At 36.5% G+C, this 8041-nt stretch overlaps 1 protein-coding gene across 2 annotated transcripts in view; it reads right to left on the minus strand.

The window, feature by feature from the left end:
* Window positions 1–7909: 7909 nt before the first annotated feature.
* The window catches only part of LOC139142491 (low-density lipoprotein receptor-related protein 6-like), a 216571-nt gene continuing 216439 nt past the window's right edge, over window positions 7910–8041 (minus strand). For both annotated transcript variants that reach the window (XM_070712437.1, XM_070712445.1), the window contains one exon: window positions 7910–8041. This exon is cut by the window's right edge and continues 1427 nt beyond it. The gene's annotated coding sequence lies outside the window, so the exon portion shown is untranslated.

Here is an 8041-nt window from a genome sequence, read left to right on the forward strand (position 1 = left end):
ATAAACAGCATTTCTTTAATTTATTTTTCATATGTTTATTATCATTAATCAAATAATACATTATGTATTTTGTGTCTAAAATGTTCTTCTATTTTGAAACCTATGTTTTCAAATCTGTTTTGTCTACCTGTTGATTTTCCCAAATATTTTCAAAGCCAAAGCTTGACAGTAATTTATGTATATACGTAGTGTGTGTGTGATTTGATGCGAGAGGAAGAAGTCCCTCACGTGCTTCCCCCCCCCCCTTTGGGAGCATTAATTGTTACTGATAACAAAACAAATTGAAAATACCTCTGACAGATTGCACCATTCTGCGCCATTACACACATCAATCTCTTAAAGTTTTCACAGGATCTAGTACAAAACTGAATTGTTGTGAATTCATCCTTTATCACAGAAACATGTATTTAAATGTCTTCAGTTCAGTAACAATTTTGACATTTAACCAATACCATATTCAGGCTTTTCATTAGAAGCTGGCAACTGGAGAAATTGCATGGCTGGCGAGGTTGCAAAAAATAATGAATGGATTAAAAATATATACTGACTCTGACTAATGGTCCTCTAATATCGTTTACAGAAATACCGGTATAAGACTTTACAAATGACTCAAGGTCGCCAAATTTCATATTCTTTGCTCTTCAGTCTTTGGCAAACTGAGAACTGTTTTTTACAAAACGTATTGTCAGTTTGGTTGATTGTTGAATATTGTGACTCAAACACTGATCATGCAAAAAAATGTAATAAAAATATCAGTATCAGTGTTCATTGTCATTTTCAAACATTTTTACAGAGTGCAAAATAAATTGGAACACCTCTCATCACAGATTGCACCATTGCACACATCAATTTCTCAAAATTTTCCACACTTAGATAGAGGACATCCCTCTCTGACACTCTCAGCCTCTCGCTTGTTTTCTTTCTCCTATACTTTCAAATTCTGCCCAGTCAGATATCGTAGTGACAACCCTGTCATGATACTTATCTAAATTAAACAATACTTTACGGTTGGATACTGGTTAGGGTTATTATTTGCGGCGGCAGGGGGTGGGGGTTCAGAGGACTTATTTCAATGGAAACTTTGAAATTTTGAATACCCTGCCTGCCAACCATGATGGATTTGAGTATACCCCCCCCCCCCATAACACAGAAATTTCAACTGACCCCCTTCCCCCACAAAGAAAAGTAAAATATTGATATGTATTTGTAAAATTTACAAAAATACAGCAATAGTAAAGACCTTTCAAATCCTGATTACCCTGCTAGATTATCATCAGTTATTTCATGATGGTTGAAAAAGGTGAAACCAACAAAATGATATTCAAAGTGACAACAAAATACAAAATATGATGCGTGATTCTATCAGTCCTATCCACAACTGATTATACTTTATACCAATGTGGGAAAAAGAATGTATGCAGGAGTCAGCATTAACTAGACTGCAGAACCTGCAGACTTACATTCAACGCTAAGATACTTATTCATGGACCACCAGACACTAATTTAAAATGGATTTTTTCACCATTTCACATGTACACTGCAAAATTTGTGATCAACCTTTCACATTACCGGGTATAGTCATAAAAAAGTATTGCAGAGGGGGTACTGTATCTCAGCTAAGGACAAATTATATTCTCCTGAATCTTGACACATCTTTCATGGTATAACCAATGATTGCCAAAGTCTCCACAAGCAAAAAGTAGCATTACAGTGCATGAAGTATATTTCATGAGATTGTGTTACAGTTTTTAAGTCTCAACTTTGCCGATAGGTTGTTCATATTTACAGTACACTGTCAAAATATCCAATAGTTTATTAAGTTCTAAGGGATTTACAGTGGTATTTGTGCTATAACCATTATTCAAGTATACCGGTATAGTATTGTTTACTTTGGGATGGGTATATAATGACAGGGTTTTCACCAAGATATCTGACAGGGCAGAAAATTGAGCAACCCATCACCCCCCCCCCCCCCTTGCCCCTTTTTCCTTTCAATTTTTTGAGTCAGACCCCCCTCTGAATCCTCTGACCCCCCCCCCCAGGCCGTAAATAATAATAGCTCCCTTATAGCATGCGCTTCTCATTCTATATTTTGTTGTGATTTTCAATTTCGTTTTGTTGGTACGTTTTACCTTTTTTAACCGTCATGAGCCAATAATCTAGCAGGGTACACCAAGATAATTGAAAGGTCTTTACTCATTGTTTTATTTTTGTAAATTTTTCAAATACATGTACCGGTATTGATATGTAACTATTCTGAGGGCGGTATCACTCAAAATTTCTGCGTTAGAGGGGCCGGTTATATTTTTGAGGGGGGGGGGGAGTACGTGTTACTCGAAATTTCAGTTTTTCCGATATGAAATTCCTCCAAACCCTCCTCTTCAATGCTCCATTTTAAAGCCCCCTTCTTGACTTCTAATTCATTGTTGAAGCTCCAATTAAAGTCTCTGTGTCAATCATCTTAATCCTCAGAGAGATATATTTGTGAATGTATTCACCTCACAACTTTACATCTGTTGGTGAACCTCATTATCAATTCCAGTCACAACCCACATTGTGAACTGTGATATTAAATGGCTGCATCATGAGACTTAGATGTGGTACAGAGGTCAATCATGTGACATACTTTTGACCCCGGAAAAAAGACCAAACAAAACTGCACTGTAAGTTCTTCTAAATGTTAAGCTAGTCTTGCAGACTGGAAAACAAGAGATCTTTGACTACATGTTGATCGAGTTTCAATCAAAAACAATTTCCATAGCAACAAACAGGATTGAAACTGTGATGACCTTGACTTGATTTACTGTAACAGCTGCAGCGATATATAAGACACAGAGCAGTGAAACTTCGAAAAGCAAATAACTAAAAACCTCCAAATCCAACACTACTTGGACAGAGTAATTCTGTCAAGTCCAAAAACATTTATTCCACCATTAAGGCATCGACAACTGAGACGACAATAAAACTGCATCATGTCCGATTTGCACTGTGTATGTGTGTTATTCCACAGGCAACCCAATAAGTATTACTGAGTTTTTCACACTGTTTTCTCTATCATTTTCTCTTCTTTCTTCATGCTCTGAATGATCGGAATAAATAAAATAAATGGTTTATATAATCTAACCTAGCCTCTGTGACTCTTTATTTATTTTACACTCCATTACAAGGACGTATATCTCTCATACACACATGCTGTAATTAATTAGTCAACACAACTAATTATGCTAATCCGTGGACTTATCTGGGATTTTACGGGTTAGTCAACATCGCGAAAGATAGGAATGGTTACTAAAACGGGAAGGTAAGAAGCTCTCCTGAAATGTGTCCAGAAATTACCAAATTGCGGCCAGTCATGACCATTTATCCGAAATTTACTGCAGCCAATGTATTTCAATGGCCGAGGAGAGCCAGCTACTCTTATTTCAGTGTCGAATGCAGGCAGTCTCCTTCAAACAATAGTTGTACTCTCGAATCTCTTCTTTGTTCCCTTAATCGTCCGATGAGAGAAACAATCCACAATTTCTCCCTAAAACGGCGTTTTAAAACGTAGCAATTAAATTTGGCGGCTATCCTCACTCAGTATAAACTTGAATTCGAATGATGATGGCGTTGGCAAAATTGACCAATCAAGTGTCTTGCTTTAGGACACGTGATGTTGTAAGGCCAAAGTTCGAATACATAATGATTTGTTTGACTTGTGACCTCGCTACTGTCATGCATCCGAGCGTCCGTTTCTCATAAAAAAAACGAAGTACTTTTACTTTTAAGCCAACTTTAATTCTCTTTAAATCAATCACTAGGACAATTCCCATTTCTACTTGAGATCAAACTTAATATTGTTAAACACTGGCTTCATATCGTACAACTGCCACATTGTAATCTTGCTAAAGAAGCTTTTCTGGAGCAAATGGTAAACAACACTAACAATAGATCCTGGTTTAACTGTTTAAAGCCGCACTTTTCAATCCCAGGTTCTCGCATTAGTGGAGTTCTCCTCCCAGTCAAACACTTGGCCAGTACGATGTTTGATTTCTATAACATTAATTACACAAACTGATCTCAAACTTTTGTCACCTTTTGCTAATCCTGCAAACAGAGTTTATGCAAGCTTTTGATTGACGGTTAGTTCAAATTGCCAACGGTCATTGATTCCCCACCACAAACGCTCGAATTTCCTAAAAAATTGTCTTCCAGTCGCGTTAAACTTTGAATATAACCACAGAGTTCGATCGGCAGCAACTTAATGCTGCCCGCTTGGCAGTTTGTCTGTGTTTTTGCGGCCGGGGAAAACTAAGAAGTGGCATTTTCTGGAGCGTGTGCCCGCGTGTTGCCTGTTTGGTGTCCACTTACACAATGAACGCCGCCATACCTTGGCGTCCTTTTAAAGGGAGGCTCCGCCTTTAAGTGCCTTAATTAAAGACAATGGAATGGACTTTCTCCTTGATAAAGCTCCATCACTTAAACACCACAAAGTTATAACTGGATTAATGAAAACAAATTTAACAAACAATTATGAAGTCTTTTGGAAAAATTTGATCACTGATGAAAATAACTAAGAATGTATGCCAAAATAAAACGTAATTTTAGATTAGAACCCTACTTAACACAGTTACAAGGTGAGAAAAGAAAATTGCTCACCAAACTTCGCATTAGCAATCATGATCTAGCAATTGAAAAGGGAGACACACTATTCCAAAAACCCCCAATTACTGAAAGATACTGCAATCAGTGTAACACCAACAGTATTGAAGATGAAACACACTTTTATTAGTCTGTCAGAAATACAAAGTCCAAAGAAAGTAATCAATTTCCCAAACGACGATACTGAAAATCAGCTTATTTCTCTACTAACAAAACAAGAGTTATCTTTTAATGAACAACTTGCAGATTATATTTTTACTTTATATAAACAAAGAAATACCTAGTTATATTTATAATTAGCTACTATTATTATACTGTAATACTTATCTTTATTGAAGAAAATTTTAACTTATTTTTGTATCACACTTTTATTGCCACAAATGTGATGTAAATCCTATATTTACAAGCAAGCAATAAAATTATTATTATTATTATTATCACTTGAAGACACTTGGTGTCAGTGTACGTCCATGGTCATCTGACATGTGCAATAATGCAAGTAACCATCGTGATTAGCCTGGATTACCTTTCTGTGGGTTCTGTGGCATTAATCATGGTCCCTCCAACGAGGGGATCATGCAGTAACGTAGGCCGGACTTGCTGGTGGGCACATGAGAGGTACATTATTCAAACAAAAAAGTCTAGGAACTGGAATTTGTGTACCTAATCGTTTGAAATACGCCAAAGGAAATTGTTTGAATATACAGCTGAGTTGACTAATTGATGGATGTTATGCTTTTTTTTTAAAATTTTCATGACATGTAGGCCTAAAGCAGAAAATGTTGCAAGTTAACAATTTAACCAAAATAAAAACTTAAAACCCCCTTAGTGTGTACCAAACTAGAGCAAACTTGGTGCATATTTCACATGTTCAATTGAAGTGTTTAGCAAATTTGTAACATATATGTACTAATATGTAGCAAGTTTTGATCTTTCGTACGGGGGTTATGCCAATTGTATTATCCTTGTACCAGTTGGAAAGAAATAGTGGCTTGTCTGAGATAGTGCAAGAACAGACTGACTGAGTGAGACAGGCGGACAAATCCACAGACACATGGATGGATGGACAAGGTTCAATGTAGAAGTGCCAGACTGGGTATCATCTTGGTGTGTTGTCCTTGCAGCAAATTTGAAAGAAAATAGTTAATTGATAAGTCTCCGTAATTGCTGGAAACATGTACGGTACCAGTAAAACTGGAACAAAATGACCATCTGGCGGCCATATTGGGTACCATGAAATAATTTAATTACTGTGTGCATGTAAGTTACAGTGTCAGTCAAGGTATGTCTGACTCTCAGAATGGCTTTAGATATAAAACTGGAAACCAAATGGCTGCCTGGTGGCCACATTTGATTGTATTGAAAAACAAATTGACATGCATATGTATACCATTGTGTAACAATTCCCTGTACAAAGTTTGAAAGAAATTAGTAGCAGCATGTCTAAGATATCTGCAGGATGGACAGATGCCAATGCCACAGGCACACAACTCAATGCATTGGCGAAACCTCACTGATGCAACCAGCAAGTGATGGTTTTGTTTGCATTGAGTCAATGGTACCGGTGTGTGCCATGCAATCTATAAATCTCCTAGAGTTAGTCGGCCAGTGCTTAGGGACAGAGACTAACTAAAAGAAGACCAGTTTGAACATCTGCCTTTTCATGACAACATTGGTTCTCAATATTTTTCAAGATTTTTTGAATTAGGCCAGGAAGAAAAAATAAATTGTTCATCGGAATCGCCGCTTCTACTTTGGCATATTTGGAATTTTTTTTTTGATCGCGGCAAATTCTTACTTCCGCATTACAAATATTTTTAGTACTGCCGCTGGTGGCGCCCTACACTTTGTCGGGTTTTCGCGGGCACAGGATTTTGAATGAGACTTCCGACGTGTTTGGACTTTAATAGTTGACTGCCAACACGTTGTTGTGACGTCTGAATTTGGCGAATCACGGCGCAAAGTGGGTCGATTTGGCCAGAAATTTCCTCGTTTTGTAAAGGTTAGTACATGTCACATCATGAGTATTAATTTGATCGCCAACATTCGACATGATGGCCAACAGTTAGTTCCAAAGACGCTATTCAGTGTTTGTCCTGATATTACGTTCGGCGATTTGTTCAACAAGATCGTGACAGCAGATGGACGGTGCATCCGATTGAATGAAAATTGCATCGAAAGTATAAAAATTTACGGCAATGACAAAACACATGGTTGCGTCGATGTTAAAGTATCATTTGAAGCTTGCTGTTTCTATTGTGGAGTACAAGACAGCCTTCTGAATGATGACTATATAACTTCACTCCGATCACAGTACAGTGTTGTTAGACCATTGTGTAAAATGTGTAGAGACAGTGGTAAAGAGGCCAAAACATGGGGCCAAAGTAAAATGAAAAAACTCAGATGCTAGGTCCCACCAGGACAATATTAAAGGACAATACTGAATTGTTGGATTTCAGTGATTTGCTGTACATTTCAGTTTTATTCTGAGAGAATGTTGAAATACTCAGAATATGTTGTGCAAACACTATGTTATTGTTGGGAAATATAGTATTGAATTCAGTTACCAGTATCAGTGTTTCTTGTCTGAGATATTTCTGGTAAAAAGGGAAACAATTATCTTGCCTTGTCTGCATCTGTGCAAAAATGCAAGAGAACCGCGTTTACCTTCGGCCTAAAAAAAAAATTAAAAAAAATTTTTTCGCTCGCTGCTCCTGGAACTTGGTCCAAAAAATCCAATGAACAAGATTTTTTTTTCTCTGGCCTTATGGGATTATGTTCATATGTACACATACTGCTGGATTTCACAGGTTCTTTAACACTGTACTGTCCAAAATAAAAATATTTTTGCCAGACCTTTAGTAATAATAATAAAAACAATGGGTTCTTAACCTTTACAGATTAAGATGGACAAGCATCTTTCTCTAATAACAATGCAGATTTCATTTATTCATGGCTAAACAATATCCATGCATGTACCGTAAATGTTGGAATAGGAATCATGCTAAGTTTTACAGTTATATGTAATATTTGTGGTTTGAGTGAGAAAATTCATCATAAAATTAATAAGTAAGGTCTTTCAATTAAAAGAGACTGAGCAAACAGAATTTCTTGCATTTACTATGACAGAATGAGCAAACAGATTTATATGGTAACACTGTAAAATTCACACTCAATTTAGATATCTTCACTTTATCTGAACAAATTTTACATTGAAACAATAAAAAATAAATCAAAATCAATTACAGAAAGAGAAAACACATGTGAATCATATCTTATGTCTTTATTGATATTTTCCTGATAAATAGCAACACTTCAAAACACAGTAAAGATTACCATCCAATGCTAAAAATAGGACAGTATACGTGTCCTTGTGAGGAAATTGTGTTATATACTGGTA

Source organism: Ptychodera flava, chromosome 1, assembly GCF_041260155.1.
Source record: "Ptychodera flava strain L36383 chromosome 1, AS_Pfla_20210202, whole genome shotgun sequence".
In the NCBI taxonomy this organism is placed as follows: Eukaryota; Metazoa; Hemichordata; class Enteropneusta; family Ptychoderidae; genus Ptychodera; species Ptychodera flava.